The following is a 20,328-nucleotide window of genomic DNA, read 5'->3' on the forward strand; positions in this document are numbered from 1 at the left end:
GTACTTCATATAGAAATGATCTTTTTATCATTGTCTATTGCAGCACTTGATTTTGTTTACTTATCAAGGACATAAAATAGAACAAAAGACTGCACCTTCAGCAATCTCATCTGTAACAATTTTATATATTGTGTTTGCCAAATAGTTTATTTTCGTTCATTATATTGAAATTTGAAAATGACATTAAGATAGGATGACATGAAGATATCAGATGAACAAGATCCTTAGTCAATCCTTGATACCATCAGTAATCCATAATCAAGGAATCGTGGCATTTAACCAACAATTTACCCCAATAGCTGTACTAATTGTCAAAAATCATATCTATACCAGCATACTTTGATGATGGGGCTATGCACTTAATTTCTAAATACTTGCTTTTCTTGATTTATATGACGATACATCACCCGCTTGTTGCATCATCACTTTCTCCGGTAATTCACTGCACGTGCTCTAAGTAATGCTAAGTGGATGAAGTAGTTTCGGTTATTTCCAGCTAATAGCACATTCGGTTAATTATGAAATAGAAGGTTATTCCTTGTGTCGAATTTGCTTTTCAATTCACTTTTGAAAAGGTAGTACACTTAAAAGATACAAAACGCAACGACTATTTGCTAATTTTATTGCTTTGTTTAAGAGATTTTTTTTTTATTCAATTTGATATTCAAAAATAGGTACAAGAATTGTCTGTTTTGCTCACAAGTTCAACATTTTGCGTACGACTATTTTTTGTGTGCGTTCTAAAAAGTTCATTTATTGCATTAATAAGTGATGTGTAATCAATATCACTTGCTCATTACTTTAACCATGAATTAGTAGGTTTTTTCCTTACATGCCATAATTTTTCTTTTTAAAAAAACAAGAGAAGCTAACTCCAACTGTGTTTCTGGTCCATGCTCCCAGTTTTTGGTACAGTAAATGTTCCTTATTTTTCGTATAGTTGCCTTTTAACTAAACATTTTATTGCTTGTTCCTGATTTTGTTTTCATGGCGTGTCATCGTCAGCGATTTAGTATTGTTTTAACCGTAAGTTTCCTAATCATTTAGTTTTCCATATTTGTTTTCTCTAGTGGCAGTGTGTTAAGTAATAACGGACCTGCGTTTTATTTTTAGAGGAATCAGGAAATAGTTACTGATTACATACATCAATAATGGTACAGAAACAGTTGACTAAGCACAATTAAATATAAACGATTTACTTGAAAAATAAAAACGGATTGGTACAAGCTTTTTATTAAAAGCAGCTCTTTGAAGATTATGTCAGATGCAAAGTGACTTAAATAGGCAAGATTTGCGATTAGTTGTAATGACAAATCATGGTCATAAAACAGTTACATAAAAATGAAATTGAAATAAGACATAAAGAGTCCAGGAATTCTTGACTTGGGACAGGCGCGAAAAGTAAGGCAGGGTTAAAGTACTTCGGCGTGATCAGAACCCTCCCCCTATAAATCTGGCCATTGTAAAAAAAAACGATTACAAAACTAAACACACCTTAAAATCAGTTAAAAAATGTCCGAGTCCCTTGTGACAACGGAAATAAAGAAACTGAATATAAATTACACAAATGTACAAACTGATGATTACTAGCAGATAACTGACCTGCCAAATCAAGATCAATTCAAACCTACAAAACGTTATGTCCCCATCGTGTGTAAAATCAATCCCAATTCTTTCCAAACGGGATTAAGACCCACGGTACATCATAAGTCATACAATAAGGACACATGTTACATACTTTGTGCAAACCTAATAACATAATCAAAAATTCACCTTTCTCTCTCAAAACATGAATATTGATATATTCTTTACAATTACTGTTGTCTTCTCGGTATACTTATGTAAAAAGAATTTTGATGACCACTTAATGAAACATTTTTTTATACTTTCAAATCGAAACTTAAAAAAGTCTCCAAGTTGTTCGATACGTAATTACACAGTGGAAATAGACGCCACAGTCTTTTATTTTCAAATATTTATTTGTACTATTAAGTTGGACGAAAGATTTTTTTCTCATCATTTCAAGTATCTTGAGTCTGTTGAATGATCTCTTACAAGAGATTATAAGGTCCACAACCTACAAAGCATCACTTGCAATTAAAAATGTCCCTACAATGATTGTAGGTCTTCATCTATATCTGAGAAGAATCAGGAAATAACCTAATCCTCTAGAGTGTATTGAAATTTATATCATATATCGAATTTATCTTGTTCTTAATTCTAAAATATTCATTCTGGGACCTTATTTGTTACCAGCTTAAGTAGAAATATTTGCTTACGATAAAATTCGATACACTTCTTATGATCCGAGGGATGTATGAACGTTTTACTTTGTACTTACTGACGTTGATTATATTTCATTTGCAATATTTAGTCTGTATCAATTGTAATAGTGTAGTAATAATAGTCATACATTAAAGGTTGTCTAATTTAAAGAGCAAATTAAACTTCTGTACTCAAGTTAACCACCTGTCTTTTACACAACACTCTTTAGTTTATACTGAAGTGATTACGTTGAGACCATTACTCTGATAGTTTACATAGTTTTTTTTTCTAGTGATTGCCTTCTTTTTTTAAAAGATAATTGTATTATTTTATATTTTTATGTCAAACAACAAAGGAACGAACGTGCCTTTCGTGATGTCAGAAGTTGCTTGGTTTAATTTTACGTTTAATACACGTGTTACATAAAAGCGGGTTCAAGTGCTGATAAATTATGAGTGCTTAAACTCGGTGTGCTGTAATTATACAAAATGCCTTGTATGTTAATGCACAGTTGCAATTTTTCTATGTAGAAAGTATCTTATTTAAAGAAGGACTTTTTATGAGCAACCCGGCGGTTGTTTCTAGAAAAGCGGAGGACGCTTACCCTACCTTGCACCTGGTTCATGCTTCTTTTTTTTGTGGCGTCAGAGTTGCTCATTTGCTTTTGTTACTTTGTAAGTATGTTTTTGGCTATTTTATGCTCTTTTTGTGTTTGTCTGTTTTCCATGTCTGGTCTTTGTCCTTGCATCACATTCTTTTGATTTCCGCTAGAATAGTGGTTCCCTTGATCACTCTTAAACTGACACATGTTAATTTAACGTTCGAAAGGTTGTTGGAAAACTATGATTTCACACTTCATAAAGATATAATTAAGATCTTATATATTTAAGAGTTTACGACCTGACTATAACATTTAAGTTTGTTTTAAGGCGTCGCTAAAACAAAGAGCAAGCTGAATCATTTAAAGACAGATGTGAATATAATAGCACTCATTCCTGAGCTCCAGTTTTCTTTTTATTAAGGACACGATCTAATGACCGAGTACAGATGGAACAGGATTATGTTGCTACAAAATTGAAGTCATCATCACTACAGAATTTTTATATCGTGAGTCGTTACGGTGTATCCATCTGCGCCATAAAAACTGATTTGTTCAACGTGTCATAGTTTTCCTTTCCTATTTCGTCTACCACCCAGGACTTGACTTTATATGAGCAGCTCGGTGGGTGTTCTAGAACAGCAAAGGACGTTTACCCTATCGGTGCACCAGGTCCATACTCCCAGTTTTTAGTGGAGTCTGAGTTGCTTATTTCCTTTTTTCCTTTTATGTATTATTTTGGTTATTTTATGTTCTTTGATGTGTTTTTCTGTTTTCCATGCCGGGTCTTTGTCCCTGCATTACATTCTTTTGATTTCCGGTAGAATCTTGGTTTCATTGATTACTTTATATTACCAATGGTATAAGACAGATTTACATATATTGTTTTTCTTTATTCTTTCTCAATGTCTTTTAAACCTATTTTGTATTTTTTTCCATAAAAGTATACATGTGAGGCCTCAAACTCCCTTGATTGAAATGCAAGTGTAGTAAAATTTTAAGCTTAATACAAAGTCATATCATAAATTTGAAATCAGCCTTAAGAAAGTTAAGGGAAAACTTAAACTTTAGGATTTTTGATAAAGAGACACTTACATGTTTAACTTCAACGAGTACTACAAATATATTAGATTATAAAAACATTGGTATTTAATTATTGAATTAAACATATTGAAATCTATAACACATGCTGTAAATTATTATTTCCTGTCCTCAGGCCTCATTGGTGGACTTTGTCGAGTATGATATGGATTATGTCGTGTTTTACAAGCTTTGTAATATTTTGCAACATGAGTGTAAAGTTATGCAACTCATTTCATTTGTCAGCAACAGACTTTTTTTTACTACCAAGTTATATCCCTCTCAGGAAATATCTTACTTTGTCTTTGTTTAACACAATGAGTATGGTTGTTCTTCGATAAGCCTTTTTTTTTTCTTCTTCTTCTTTTGCCCGATGCTTATTGTTTTTTCGCCGATGGATCATTTACAAAAGTAGTTTGCAGCCGAGTGTTTTTTTTCCTTAAAAAAACACAATATATGTATGGAATGATGAAAAAGTAGGTTTTAAAGATTTGTGTCTAGGTTGAACAGAAATTAAAGCTCTGTAAGTGTAATTTTTCTTATTTAAGGTTATTTGGTCAATATTCCACAAATTCACAAAAACCTTGAACTAACTAGTCATACTTGATCACTTATTATGATATTTTGATTGAAGATCACTTTTGTTATTGTAAGAATGACGAGCTATCTAGATTAAAATAAAGTTATATTATAGTTGTGTATTTTAGAAGAAAAAATCAATTAAAATATGCTTGGTTTTATCCGATGTGTTCATGTTTAAGGTCGATGATTATTAACAATACTAAACGTTGTTAAAAGACATAATGTAAGAAATTAATAATTTTGGTTGATTTTGCAGTTCGTAGGAATCATTTTCAAGTCAAATAGGTCATTGTAATAAGTTTTTCGTTTCTTATAATTTACGAATCTGTTATTGTATAGAACGATAGTTTATAGTATGAAAGTAAGTAGATTATTTATTATAGCGATATATGTAATTACAACAGTTTAGCAATACTATTTACAGTCAAAAATTTTACACTCGGCCCAACGGGCCTATTAGTCAGCTCTCTATATAGAAACATTTGTATAAAATTATCGCAGATAATGCAGGAGAAATTTAAAAAAAAAAATACGTTTCTTAATGTACATTAAAGTTAATATAAAGAACAAAAAGCAGAGGAAGTAAACTTAGATTTATCCATAAACCAATTTACGTCGTTTCTGAAATGCTGACATTGAATATTTTGCGATTTTCCTCGGGAAGTTCATTATGAAATAACACAATTTATCGTCCTTGTTCATAGTAAGAAGTTCATTGTTTGACAGAATATCAGTAAAAAAGTGTCTTTCAGTTCATCGTAAACCGGACAGTCAAATACGAAATGTATCTCAGGTCACAGCATTACAGAGTCTTTCCTCGGGTTATTCACCATTGTACCGACCAGTATCTATTTTTAACGGAAGTATCCAACTTCAGAGGTGAGTTAAGTATGAACATTCTATTTTACTAAGTATGAACATTCTATTTTACTAAGTATGAACATTCTATTTTACTATAAGCCGCGGTTACTGAATATGTCCCATGGCATATGAATTATAAGTGGCAATGATAATCGTTATTGTTTTTATTACACGGATAATCAATACTTTATCGATCAATTAGGATATATGTTGTGACCTTAGTTTATGATCATGCACAAAGAATAACGTTCGCCCACTTAATTATGAAATAAAATTCAAAACATAATCGAAAAAAACAAGAATCATGAAACAAATTAGAAAACAAGGACAAAAGCAGAACAAATTGTCTTAGAAATCGGCATGTCAAAGAACAACCATACGCCTTTGTTTAATGCCTAGATACTTTTTCAAGTTGAATGGAAACTTAGTTCGGTATAGATTTGGTCTGCATTGACGTTTGGTTATTTAAGGTTTGGTGGTACTGGTAAAAATAAAACGACACGTAGTTACATTTGTTCTTATATCGGAAGGTGATTCTTTTAAACCGGTAGATAATAATTAAATTATATTAAGCACCCTTCGAGAGACTATGCATTGAAGTTCAAATTAAATTCAGTAAATGAAAACTGAATTTTGTGGTCAATAATAGAACATTACGGTTCATAGGCATCTCTAAGTGAGACGTTCCTGTTTTCCATAAACTGTTCCTCTCAATTTCAGGTTTGAGTCCAGCGATAGAAAAGTCCAAAATGATCGCGCAACCTACTTTTGTATTATCACGAGAAATGTAACCTTTTTGTAAAGAACTATTGTTTTCCGGAATAGACTCTACCATTTTAGCATTGTTTTGAACCCTATTTGAACAAGTTCAATATATTTCATATTTTTTGTAAGAATAAAATGCAGGCACATAATGGATGCCAAAATATTCAATACTATGCAATAAAGGGTTATTGCATTTATATTGGGAAGTACTACATATATTATTTGAAGAGTACCAAATTGTACTCGAAAGCTTATGCAATGTAATATCTGCTATGAGCAATTTTCATCATTATAAATGTATTTTATATTAAAAAATACAATGAATTGATATACTAGTTAAAACAATGATCACTGTACACTTTCCGATAATGTTGTTAATCATGTGAAACCTCCGATGTTTTTTTTCACCCACAAAACCCAAAATTCGTATTTTCTAGGGTATGTCTCCAAAACAGACAAGAAAAAAATCATAACTATAATTATGCTTTTGTTTTTTTTTAACTTCACTACAGCAAAACCAATAAAATATCATTAATGACGCGTTTTACATTCAACCATTTGACGACTGAAGCCTCACATTGAAAGGAACTATGGTTCATCAAGCCTTCAGAGGACAAAGGCATTGTGCTGTTCTAGGCATTCCTATTGCACTATTGATTTGCGATTTATCTTAAAAGATTTAAAAGATTTATTTAAGAATGTCGTTATAATAAATAGCTTGATGGGAGGTTTGTCATTCGACCGCAGAATTTGATTTCACGATTCGATTTTGTTTCTTTTGAGTGGTTTTTAGATCGGAGTGAGTCATTGATTCCGGAATTTTACAGGAGCCATACATTTGATATGTAATATCTCTGTCAAATGTCAAACTTTCAGAACATACAAAGTCATATTTTCAAAAAATTCTTACCGCAAATGGATGCATCCTAACTAGAACCCGATTATATCTGTTTATATATCTGTTATATTTATGTTGAAATTTAAAATAATGCTTCGTTTTTAAAAGCTTCTTTAAACAAATAAATCCAAGACGTTTAACCGTCAATGCGTATATGTCATAACGTGATGGAAATCATATACATCACCGAAAGTAATCTAATTTCTATTCAGTCTTGATTTGATTGTGATAAAGATAACGCAAGAGTAATGAATCATTACACTGCAATCATGCAGATCGGTCTTTTCTGCTTTTTTAATGCATTTACAATTAGTGTTTTCTATCCATCGAAAATGACACCATAATAAACGGTATCACATTTCATGGTACCCTTTGTAAATTGATTGACTTTAATATATATGCATGCACATATATAAGACGATCATGAGGAAATTCTTTCTTGGTAGACCTACATGACCTATTTTTAAGACTCTATAACATCATATACACCAGCAAGCTTCAAACATTCTCCTTCATTTGCCTGAAAGCAGACAATATATTTTGTTGCACAATTTTAATATCACCATTAAATCTTTCCTTTGATCTCCCTGTGTGTTTCTAAACATGGGATGCATTCATTTTTTTTAAGGAAAAAAAACATACATACTATACTTTTTTCCAGATCAACGTGAGTTTTTAACTTTTATCGCTCTGAGACATCTTGATTCACAAGATTTTTTCTTGGCAACAATGCCTGTTTTATGTTCTACCTGATATCAATTACAACCATCTAATCTTTATCGAGTAATTTCTGTCATGAAATGAATATATGTTCTTTTCATTATCAAATCACATTTTTTATCAATGGAAATTACCAGGTACATTTTACTTATTTCTTTCTCTTTCATGACTGAAACTTGTATGTATATATGATTTTCAAAGCTTACTAACTATTCGATAACTAAAAAAAAAACAATGTTCTGATCCTTTAAGGCAGATACCTTTGTCATCGAAATTGGTTGTATGTACTTCTGCCATAAATTCAATAAATAAATTCAATTTATTTTATTTATTTATTATACTTGATTAAAAATAAATCCATAGCTAATTTATTTTTTTATATGTTAAATAGTTATTTGTACCATTTGTAACTTACTTTTTATGTTGTCCATTCATTATGAGCTCCTTGGTGCTTGTGTTTATTGATTTAGTGATAATTAATCAAGATTTAAATATCAACGATTGTTCAGAGTTATAATCTTCTATAATTGGTTTTTTCGTACTTCGTTCTTGAGTTCGGCAAGTGCGTCTGAATGATCTCTTTAGAATGACCCCCAGACTAAACGTGACATTGAATTGGTAACTCGTCATTAATTAGGGTATTTCTTTTGTTCCGAACACTTAACATCGTTCATTTGGTCAGTAAGGAAGGATTGGTAATATTTTTCCAGTAATGAGTTAGGTGTGTAGTACAGTTTTTTTCCTCAATTATGGTAAATTAATAATCAAAGCATTGTAATATTATCATTCATTTCCTATCCTCGTAGAGACTCCTTTTTTTTGGTCTTAAATGTAGCAACACCAAAGTTTTAAACGAGATGCAATCCGTGGACACAACACACCAGGGAGCACAAAAGAGGCAAAAGACGTACCAAACATAAAGAACAAGACAAGCAGTACAAAACTTTCTATAACTCAGTTTATCTAGAAAGAGTAATCACGGGAACCAATGTTATAGCGGTAATCAAAAGAATGTAATCCAGGGAAAACAGATATACACAACACAGAACATAAAGTAACTAAAATCATACATACAAAGTAACAAAAGCAAATGATGCTGAAGGGATGTTGCCACAGATGAAAGGAAAGTTGACAATTTTGAATGAAAAGTCATCACGTTTGTCGTAAAGTTTGTATTCAGTGCTTTGTATATTATGTTCAATATTTCCGACATGACATTCGGTGACTTAGTTATTATAATGTTAGTAGTTTCATTAGCATATGTAGTCATGTTTAAATTTTGTTCGGTACTTTTGACGTTATATTCAGTACATTTTTATCATGTTCATTGCGTTCGACGTTATGTTCTATAGACTTAATTTTATCTTTAGTATATTTGTATTATTTTCAGTGGTCCCGGTTTGCTTTGTATTAATCTTTATGCTTCGTGGTAGCGTCAGTATCATACTCGGAGAGTATGATTCATTTTTACTGTAATTAAAGCTCCTTAAACATCTAATTTAAACGCAGCAATTAAGTGGTGAAGGAAAAATGCAGAAGAAAATACATGTACCTATTTACTAAGACAAATTTTGCTAATTTAGTATTTTTGCAATTTGAAACATAACATTTGATACTGTAAGATTCCTGGAAACTCGTGTAAAAAATGGGATTGTAGTAGTAAATCCAAAGAAAATTGTACCATACCTAATTACTTCTTACATATAACACCTCACAGGATTTACTGTATGTATATTACACTTCTTACTTTTTATTTTTATTACAGATTTAGAAAGATGTAATTGAATAGTACTTGGTGCGCTTTTATAATAGTCATTTTTAGTTTCAGAAGTTTTTACAGTACCTTCTACACACCCTAGTATGTACAATGATATAAACATTGCATCACATTTGTGTAAACATCACACCTTTCTAAGATTAGTTTAAGATGCTGTTCTTAATGGCATAAATACTTTATGTGTAACAACTGTCTCATGACAAATGAGATTAACTGAAAACTTATTTTAGTTGCAACCATACTATGTTAAGGAAGGAAATCTACGTGATCAATTTGTTTTATCCTCGATTATTGGTATACGTAAATTATATACTGATATACGTAAATTACATATTGAGATAAATTTTCAATTTTAGCCCCTTTTCGGCTCTTTATCATATAGACCGTAAAAAGAACGTCCAGACGTTGTTGTTTATATATATACATGTATACACATAATTGGATATAATTTGCAGTTAGTTAAATAATTAACAAGGTGCAATTTTACAGTTATAACTAGAAAAAAATGCGAAACGCTCATTAAAGAAAACAAGAAAACTTCAGCTCAACAAGAATGATCTATAATTCTAATTATGAACAGAGTTGTAAAACAGAAAGTTGATGTTGTTTGAGTCTGAAATCAAACTCCGCGATATTACATGCCGTTATTACGCTTCTGCTAAAGTATCAAAATGGCTGTGATATGTGGTTAGAGAGAAAACTGTCATGGCAATTTGGCTTTAAAATCATATGATCCAAATATAAACAATGTCGTCAAATGCAAACGAAAAGTTAATGTCTGAAATCGCATAAATCGTAGGAAATGGCATACCTATTTAAAAATTCTTTCAAAATATATCAAGAAGCTGTGGTAATTAGTTGCAGAGAAATCTGTTACGAAAATTTTGCAGACGGACGAACAGGCAAACGTACTGACGGGCTAAACGGGTATATAAAAAACTCCTCAATGCAGAGAAATATTTCATTTGAAGGTATTGTTGGCTGTTTTCTAAACAATTTGTTTTTAATTTATCTTGTATATTGAAAGTGATTCAGACTTTCCCGTAATATTACCTCTTTATTGTGATTGTATTATTAAGATGACCTCTAAATGACTTTTGTCTATTTTGCTGCCATAATATTTCTAATATGTCACTTTTTTTCTCTGGAGAACATTCTTGTGATAAATGGTCTTAAACTTGTTGGGAGCAAATGATAAATGTGCGTACAATCAGTTCCAATTCTTTTACCACCCTGAAAGGGCAGAACATATAACAGAAGTACAGACTAAAATATATTGCATTATAACATAAGTGACTACTAAAACCCAAGATGTATGTGATTAAAACAAGGCTGGTTTTCAATTTTTCAATTTAGAAAGTAAAAGAAGTATTACAGTATACAGAGTATTATTGTTGTAATGACATGTTCTCAGCCACTGGTTTGTTTATAACATGTCTGAAGGTCAAAACTATTTTTTGTTATACCTGCTTTATTTAACAATTGTTGGGTTTTAATTTCTACAACTGTTGTATCTCATGTCATATTCAGACAGAAATGCAGTATCTAAAAAAGACACTCGTGCTTAAATGATTTAAAAAAAAAAAATGTGATAAGAATGACGATCATATTTTATGTTCGTGTTATCATATCCAAATGCACCAAATAATCTTTTATTGTGGTTTTATAGCAGCTGTGGATTTCAATTACGCAATAGTATGTGTTTAACAGTTAATCTGCTTTTGCACCTAATGAAATCTGTAATTTTAACATAAATTACATCAACTTTGTCTTTGTTGCTTTAGTTGTTCATATTATCTTAGACCTCTGTCATTATTATGGTACAATAAGCACTTACGGTCGTTTTGTAGAACTCTTCTGTTTTAAATGAAAAGTCGTAAAAGGTTTCTTTTCTGTTTTTATAGAAGTAAGTATTTGAGAACACTGGAAATGATTTTAGCAACTTGGTAAGTATTTAAAATTAGAAAATTTGAGAGTACTCTACTTATACACTTGGTCGATGATAACAGTTTTCTTCAGGAATTCAGATTCATTTTTGTGTGTGTGAATTTGTGTCGGCCTTGGTGGTTTGGTGATGCATGGACTTTGTCCTTCAGTTTATATATATATATATATATATATATATATATATATATATATATAGAGAGAGAGAGAGAGAGAGAGAGAGAGAGAGAGAGAGAGAGAGAGAGAGAGGTCTGAAAAATTCCCAACGATGTTAGAACTGTCAAATTTCCGATGCAAATTTTTGGTCGTTCCCTCCGCGGGACTCGAACTCGTACTGCTGTGACATCTATGGCAACACCGCCTGCACAAAGTCCATCGCTGGACTTTTGTCTATTTTGCTGCCATAATATTTCTAATATGTCACTTTTTTTCTCTGGAGAACATTCTTGTGATAAATGGTCTTAAACTTGTTGGGAGCAAATGATAAATGTGCGTACAATCAGTTCCAATTCTTTTACCACCCTGAAAGGGCAGAACATATAACAGAAGTACAGACTAAAATATATTGCATTATAACATAAGTGAATACTAAAACCCAAGATGTATGTGATTAAAACAAGGCTGGTTTTCAATTTTTCAATTTAGAAAGTAAAAGAAGTATTACAGTATACAGAATATTATTGCTGTAATGGCATGTTCTCAGCCACTGGTTTGTTTATAACATGTCTGATTTTTGTTATACCTGCTTTATTTAACAATTGTTGGGTTTTAATTTTTACAACTGTTGTATCTCATGTCATTTTCAGACAGAAATCCAGTATCTAAAAAAGACACTCGTGCTTAAATGATTTTTTAAAAAAAAAGAATGTGATAAGAATGACGATCATATTTTATGTTCGTGTTATCCAGCGCTGGATTTTGTGCAGGCGGTGTTGCCATAGATGTCACAGCAGTAAGAGTTCGAGTCCCGCGGAAGGAACGACCAAAAATTTGCATCGCAAATTTGACAGTTCTAACATCGTTGGGAATTTTTCAGACCTTTCTATACGTTTATATATCTTCCCTGTATCAATTTGATCCGATGGAGCAGTGTAGCATATAGAGTCGTCACATTCTGAGACGTTGTATAATATTGATTTGTTGTGACATGCATCATTAATTTGATCCTCTATCCTACATAATAACACCTAGATGAACTGTCCCGTACTACCATACATCGTGTACTAAGTTACAGCCCTAGATTAATCCTACGAGGAGGAATGACCCGGCCAGCGAAAGCTTTATCTTATATAGCCTAGCTGGCCGAGTGGTCTAGGGCGCTCGACTTTGTGCAGGCGGTGTTGCCATAGATGTCACAGCAGTACGAGTTCGAGTCCCGCGGAGGGAACGACCAAAAATTTGCATCGCAAATTTGACAGTTCTAACATCGTTGGGACCTTTTTTCAGACCTTTCTATACGTTTATATATCTTCCCTGTATCAATTTGATCCGATGGAGCAGTGTAGCAAATGGAGTCGTCACATTCTGAGACGTTATATATATATATATAGGATTTCCCTTGACTAATGCATTAATTTTGCATTAAATACTCACGTTAACCTTGATTTCTCTCTCATGTACAGTTTTATGTACATTTACTTCATTATTGCACTATCAATGGGTAGTAAATATATTGTCAATAATGATAAATTATAATATGGTTTGAAATGACAAGTAAATAAATTGTGTTCTCACTATTACGTTTTATCGTCATGTTTTAAACTTAGTCAATATGCAACTGCGATCATTACTATTAGCTATGTATACCAAAAACATCAATGATAGGAATAATGGAGCTTTTACACAATCAGTCAAGAAATAATAGTTGTTGAATTTCGTTAAACGTTGGAAAAAATCTAAGCAATCTCGATTTTCATCTTGAATAACTACAAACAAGTATAAAGAATTTCTTACGGAAAAGCTATAAATCTTTTTTCTCGTTTTTAGAATCATAATGAGACGAAAATGAGTGACTTGTATCTTATTTAAAAAGGAGTAATACCATTATACAGTAAAGAAATTCCTTTTTTAATTTGTCCCTTGGCAGAATAAAGTTATATTACATAATATTACAGTTCCAATCGTGGGTCTATATAGCTGTTTTAATGTTACGGTCGTAGGCAGCCGATTGAAAGAAATAAATTGTCTCTCAACAAAAATCTTACATACATCAGATTCTATGGAAAGAAACACTTCACATTTAACAATAATTCCAACAAAAACTGAAATGTAAAAATAATTACAATAAGAGGAAAATTAAAATAATTCCCATAACATAATGCAATTTTCTAATTTATTTTAATGAAAAGCATGTAAAGTAAGCACAAATGTTCTCAACAACACGTTTCCAGTAAAAGCTATGATTTATTAAGTGAACGCAATCTACATTACAAAGCAACAACGAAAAAAAAAATATTAAACTTGAAGAGAAAACTTACGAAAACATATTTGGAGCCGAGATTGAGAAAGTTTTTATTCTTCAGATGGTTCCCTTTAAGACCACATAGGGTCTGTTGTAAACAGGCCAGATCATTAATAGAGCGGCCTTGTCGATAGTAGGGCATATTCAGTCGGACATTCCAATGCTACCATCAACGACTAACAGAAAGGAGACACGTCATCAGCTGCTCTGGGGAAAAGACAAACTGACTTGCTCACGTCTGTTACGTCCGATAAATCTAAAAAAAAAACGCGCACAAAAAAAAAACTGTGGCAATTGAAATTAGTTCGCTGTACAGGTAAATCTTACGTTAATCTCATACAATATTGAAATGATGGTCAATGGACAAGGCAAATACAGCCCTGAAGTCGGTATTATATAGATGGATAATTCAAAACTCCGTATCCATGAAACGGATTGAATCGCCACTAATAAAAAATACAATTAGGAGAGAGAAGACAAACCACATTCCGTACAGCTTATACCTTCACCTGTTTTTTATTATTATTATTATTATTATTATTATTATTATTATTTTTAAATTAAGTCATGACAGCCGGCTGTTCACGGAGTTCATGAAATCACTATTTAAAGTTATGTAAAAGATATGTGCTACAATGCGTCGTACTAAAACCAACGTACTTTACAATATTTTGTATTTATACTTCTCCTTGTCGAATTCCAGCGATTTCTTAAAAAAATAATTGATAATGGAGTTTTATGATGATTTTTTTTACCTTAGTCTAATTTGTCTAAGTCTTGAAAATTGATGTAGTGGTGGAGTTTGATGAGGTCTACAATATTATGCAAAAAAAGTGAATCGATATTTTTGTGTTGCAATGCTAACGAAAAAAAAACAAACCGTGAGCCGATTTTTGTGATTTTCTCTTGTTTCACTTATCTTAAGTTTTCATGTGTAATCTATTTTATTCAGTTCGCTACATTGTGTATGTAGATAGTCTTTATTTCATGTTCACGTTAAAGCCATGTTTTGAGATTTTAAAGTTTTGAATCATCAACAAATGCAGTTTTCCATTCATCCAACAACCAGAATATCAACTTTCATGTCAAAGGATAAATGAATAGGGAAAAGTTATAGAAAGGATATTGTGTTTGCCTACGTCTAAAGTACTATTGCGTGTTTACACCTATAAACTTCATTCATAGTTTTATAAGAACCAAGCCGCAAAATTATACTAATAATAGAAGCAACAAACATTCACTGAATAATGCAATTACATGAATTTAAAGACAGTAAAAGATCTTTTTATTTCATCTTTTCTTCGTTATTTTATTGTTTCAACAGCCGCTTGAGATAAGAACAAAAGGACAATTGATGTTTTTGTAGCTTTATTTAAAAGCTCATTGTCTTGTACAAATGTTTTGATACAACTGTGATATTGATCTGTTTTAATCTTTAAGTTTCTTCATGTTTATCCTTTTTGTAGTCAGTTGTCATTTATCTCACACAAAGAATGAAATAGTTTTTCAATTTTGAGAAACGGAAATGCCTGTTCTAATTCTAAGCCATGTGGGACATGAAAAATAAACACGCGACGTTTATGGTTTAACACTTTTAGCGTTTAAATATATTAGAATAGCACTAAGCTATATTAAAATTGTGGGAAAAGAATCGAGCACCGAAAATGCGAACTGGATTTTTTAGACATCGTCGGGCAAGATTACCATGTGCTCTAACTCGATGAAGCCTCGTTAGAGATTTTTTTTAAAATTCTAACCCTTCAGTGTCAAAGATATCTTTGTCTTGTACTGTAAGCGATATTAGATTTTTTTTATATTAACCTACATTTCTAACATATAAGACGCGGTTGTGTAAACATCCTTGTTTTCAAGTTTAACATGATGTCGATTGAATTGTTAAAAAAGATTTTTATGATTTAAAGGATCATGAAGGGTTCCCGAAACCGGCGACTATAAAGGGACTCAATAACTAAATATTTGGATTCTGCATATCATTTTCCCCCTATAAACCATTCAAATTGGAGCATATGAAATTTTGGCGGGGAAATCAGTTGTTACGGCAACGACGACTTTTGAATCTTCTCAAACCATAAAATTTACACTCGCAATGTCATTTTTACTCTTAAAACAAAATTTCATCCAAATCAGAGGATTATGAAATTTCGGTGAGGAAAATCGGTCACTATGCCAACGGCAACGGCAATTTAATCGAAATATAAAAAAAATCGCTTGCCATATCATTTTTCCCTTGAAACCAAATTTCGTCCAAATCGGAGAATGTTTTAATATTTGGCAGGAAAGTCGGTTTCCATGACAACGGGCACATCGTTAGATACGCTTATGGTATCGCATATGTGTACACGCTTTCGTGAGACTCTGCCTTATGTTACGGTTTCTGAGATTCCGGTCACACAAAATTTCAGAGCGGAAGAAACAGCAAACTAAAGTTCCCGAACTTCGTTTTGGGTTTCCTAAATCCGTGAATTCACTCACATAAGATATACATAGATAGAATTGCAACTAAATAAAGATATCCAGATCTGACAACATTATAAAAACATAATAGAAATACACATGCAGGCAATACAATCCTGCTATTTTGGAAAGAAATCCTTATTTTTTTTCTTTTTGTGTGTGTACTTTTGGGTTTGCTTTTCAGGGTTTCTTGTGCAAAACTACTAATAGCCGTGAAGGTTTTAAAGTAGAAACAATAACGAGGTAACGAAGAAAATAAGTTTTCAAAAGAGCTACCAACCAAAAAAACTCTCAAAATAAAATATACTGTAAAACATGACAAATATTATTGTTACTGAGTACGTTCACAAAAGATTACTAATGTTATGTGTGATTACATGGATTAATTACAATGCTAGTTTGTTTATGTTGACTTTATAACTTGCAGTATTTTAACCAATAAAATTTTTGAAGTAAATAATTGCAATAGCTGAACTACTACGAAAAATCGGGTTCTGTAAAATTGAAAATAACCGAAAAAGCCGCAAAAATTGAAGACGACAATGTATATATGTAGGATTTCTTCTTTTAGTAAATTGTTTGTTTTACACAAGGTTACTTAAACTTTTAGTCTGGTCGCATGTTCGTTTTATGTTTAGACGGGTTTAATATACTAGTATTAAACTAAGAAGATAGAGTATTATTACATTTGAGACTAATAAACACTGTCACAATTACTGTTTATACACATTCTATTAAAATTGTAATGCACTTCATTTGTTTCCCCGGTGTATTCTCAAATCATTGACACGGCGCGAGAATAGTTCTCATAAATTTCTCTATATTTGATTAGGCATTTAAGCGTGTGATATTGAGAGAGAATGATATTGTTATTCATCTTTTTAACGGTTTCATTTTTTCAATGCATGAACTTTTGAAACAGGGAAATTCAATATAGTGTCGAATATTAACGTCTTTTCCTAAAACTTGGATAATTTCATTGTGGTGTCTTGTCAAACATATGTTTTATACAACTTCCGATGATACAACAGTATGGCGTTCGTCTCCTTACCTTCATTAGTACTATACGTTAATGACCCTTTGGAAGTCAGACTTCAATTTTGACCTGACCTGGCATATTGTTTTTTATTCGAAATAGAATAGACGTTTTTACGTTTAGCTCACCTGGCCTTAAGACCGTGTGAGCTATTGTCATCACTTTGCGTCCGTCGTCGTTAACTTTTTCGAACATCTCATCATAAATTACTTGACCGATTAAAATGAAACTTGGCATGATTTTTCTGAAGGGCATCCTGCATAAATTGATCCTTTAAATTTTTCGATCCGTCAAAAAAAACATGGCTGCCGTTACGTATGATAGAACTTGAGGATCTAAATGCAGTTTTTACAACTATCTCAAAAACCGTTGAGCGAGGATATAAATGTTTGGCATGTTGAGATCTACCTGTGTACAAATTTTCGTCAAAATTCGTTTAACCTAACCGATCTTGGAAATATTGCCCTTTTTCGACATTTATGTGTTGCTATTTTCAATATTTTCAATTAAATTCATTTTCTCTGAAACTACTGGGCAAAATAAATTGAAAGGTAGCATGATTGTTCTCTAGGGTATCCTGCACAAAATGACCGTTTGAGTTCTGACCCGTGAAAAAATATGGCTGTTATTTCAAAGAAATAGAACATAGGGGTCAAAATGTAGTTTTTGCAATTTTTTTCAACTATAGATGGACATGAAAGTTATTGTACAGGTTACGTGATATCCGAGTTCAATGGCATTGGCCATTTTTTGAATGGCTGCTATTATGACGCCATTTTTTTTTCTACTCGCTGTGATTTCAGTGATATTTTGTTTATACAGGAAACACGTTATCCTTAGTTGAATTGAGATTTGTTCCATTTTCAACCATACTTTTATCCATGTTCGAATTTCAAAGACATTTCGTCTTACGGAAACATGGTATCCTGAGTTGAATGTTGACAATAAAATGTTGTATAGCCATTATTTGAATTTATTATGTGTTCTTTTGCGGCAATGTGATCAAATTTTGGTTCCACTTGATTAAACTAAATGCCCGCCTGAGGATATTTAAGCTTTTGATTGGCCAACTTCTCTGGAACCAAAGATGCCAAAGTTTTGAAACTTAATATGGTAATGAATTAAATGCAGTCTATTAAACGTCAACTTTTTATGTCGCTTGTAATTGGCTCTGGGGTGTCAGGAATGATGTGAATATAGAAAACTCACTAAAAAAAATTTAAATGGTCAAATGACACGACCATAAGATTTCAAATTCTCCAGGTAAGCGATTTAGGCTTTCAAGAGCCTCTAGTTTAAGGTTTTTTCGCCTCGCAAGCATATGTTGCAAAGGGATATTAGAGCACCACAGTCCGTCACCTTTTTTTATCTATAACATTTCTTGTAAGCACTTTGGAATCGTCATGCTGCCTCAATGGATTTTGAGCAAACTTGGTATGATTCTTAAAGCATTTAACATACCCCTTTAGAAGGAACTCAGTAAAACTTCTATGTTTAAGATGCATCTGGAAAATTCCCCCGATATTCTGTGCACTTAAAAAATTTACTTGATAAAAATGTCTTTAAAAATATCCACCCAGGACGACGGTTAACATGTATTAGTAGAAATTCTCTTTTTTAGGATACTTTTTTTAGAAAATAATATTTACATTTAAATGTAATTACACTATGCCAGTCTTTATAACAGTAACCCTCTGTTATAGTTTCGGTATCTGTATCATATATACAAGTACATCTGACTTGCATATTTGTTGAGTTCGTGTTACAGACATTTATAATTAAAGGTTCTTTTCTCTGTAAAGATTTGGTTCCAGTTTTAAATACACCATGAATTTTTTACCAGAAGTAAAAGTAAGCAATTACAGACATGGCTAAGCATTTACATCGGTGAAAAGTTTGTTCATTTTGTTTTACAGCCGCGTTATTCTGTTTTATGTAGAATTCGTTTACATGTTTTAATGAAAGAACTAGAAATGTCGTTTCGTTCTGATTTTACTTTCAGATATTTTTTTATGAATGCTAATAATCATTCTATATAAAGTTTTGAAATGGATTGTTAATTGCATATTAAATATGAACGATGCAAAACACAAAGAAATCGGAAGACCTGAACATAAATATTTTAAAACAATACCGTCATAGACCATTCTAAAGCTGATCATGGGTGGCAAATGAAAATGTGCATGAAATAAACATGAATTAATTGTTTACTTTCGCATTTATACGACTATGTCTCGACAGGAGCACTTTAACTTTTTTTTGTCTTTTTGGTTTTGTTTTGTTTTGTTTTGTTTTGTTTTGTTTTTATTTTGTATTCATATATTTAAAAGAAGGTTTAGTCCCATGTGATAATATGCAAGTAATATATTTTGTAGCTTTATCTTCTACCGTGAAAAGATTTTCACACTCCACACTGCCGCAGACTTTCGGTACTTCTTTTTTATGCGCTCCCGAAGGGAGCGTAAATAGTTGTATTACCAAGTGGATTTAGTATTCTTATGGCCGAAAAACCAGCAATTCCCGGTTTGTTCAAGTAAAATCGGGAGCTTAAAAACAGCATCGTGGCAGCTTCATTCTCGTATACTTGGCAAATGAAAATGAGAACCACACCTGTTTAGGAAACATTAGCTAGCTTCGATGATTAAATATAAATCTAATCTACGCTTTTTCCAAGATAGGGATGGTCAAAAAATGGCACTCGATTATTTCCGAAAATTACGTGATCAGCTTATCTACACCGGACAATTCGATCCAAAGACACTTCGGATCATGAGAATCCACAGTCCTTACCTATTACAAACCATGACTATAGGGGAATGCGTAAGGACAATACAAACCGTATATCATAACATATTTTACCATTTCG

Source organism: Perna viridis, chromosome 3, assembly GCF_037379345.1.
Source record: "Perna viridis isolate PV_CMFRI_1.1 ecotype Kerala chromosome 3, ASM3737934v1, whole genome shotgun sequence".
NCBI classification, from domain to species: Eukaryota; Metazoa; Mollusca; class Bivalvia; order Mytilida; family Mytilidae; genus Perna; species Perna viridis.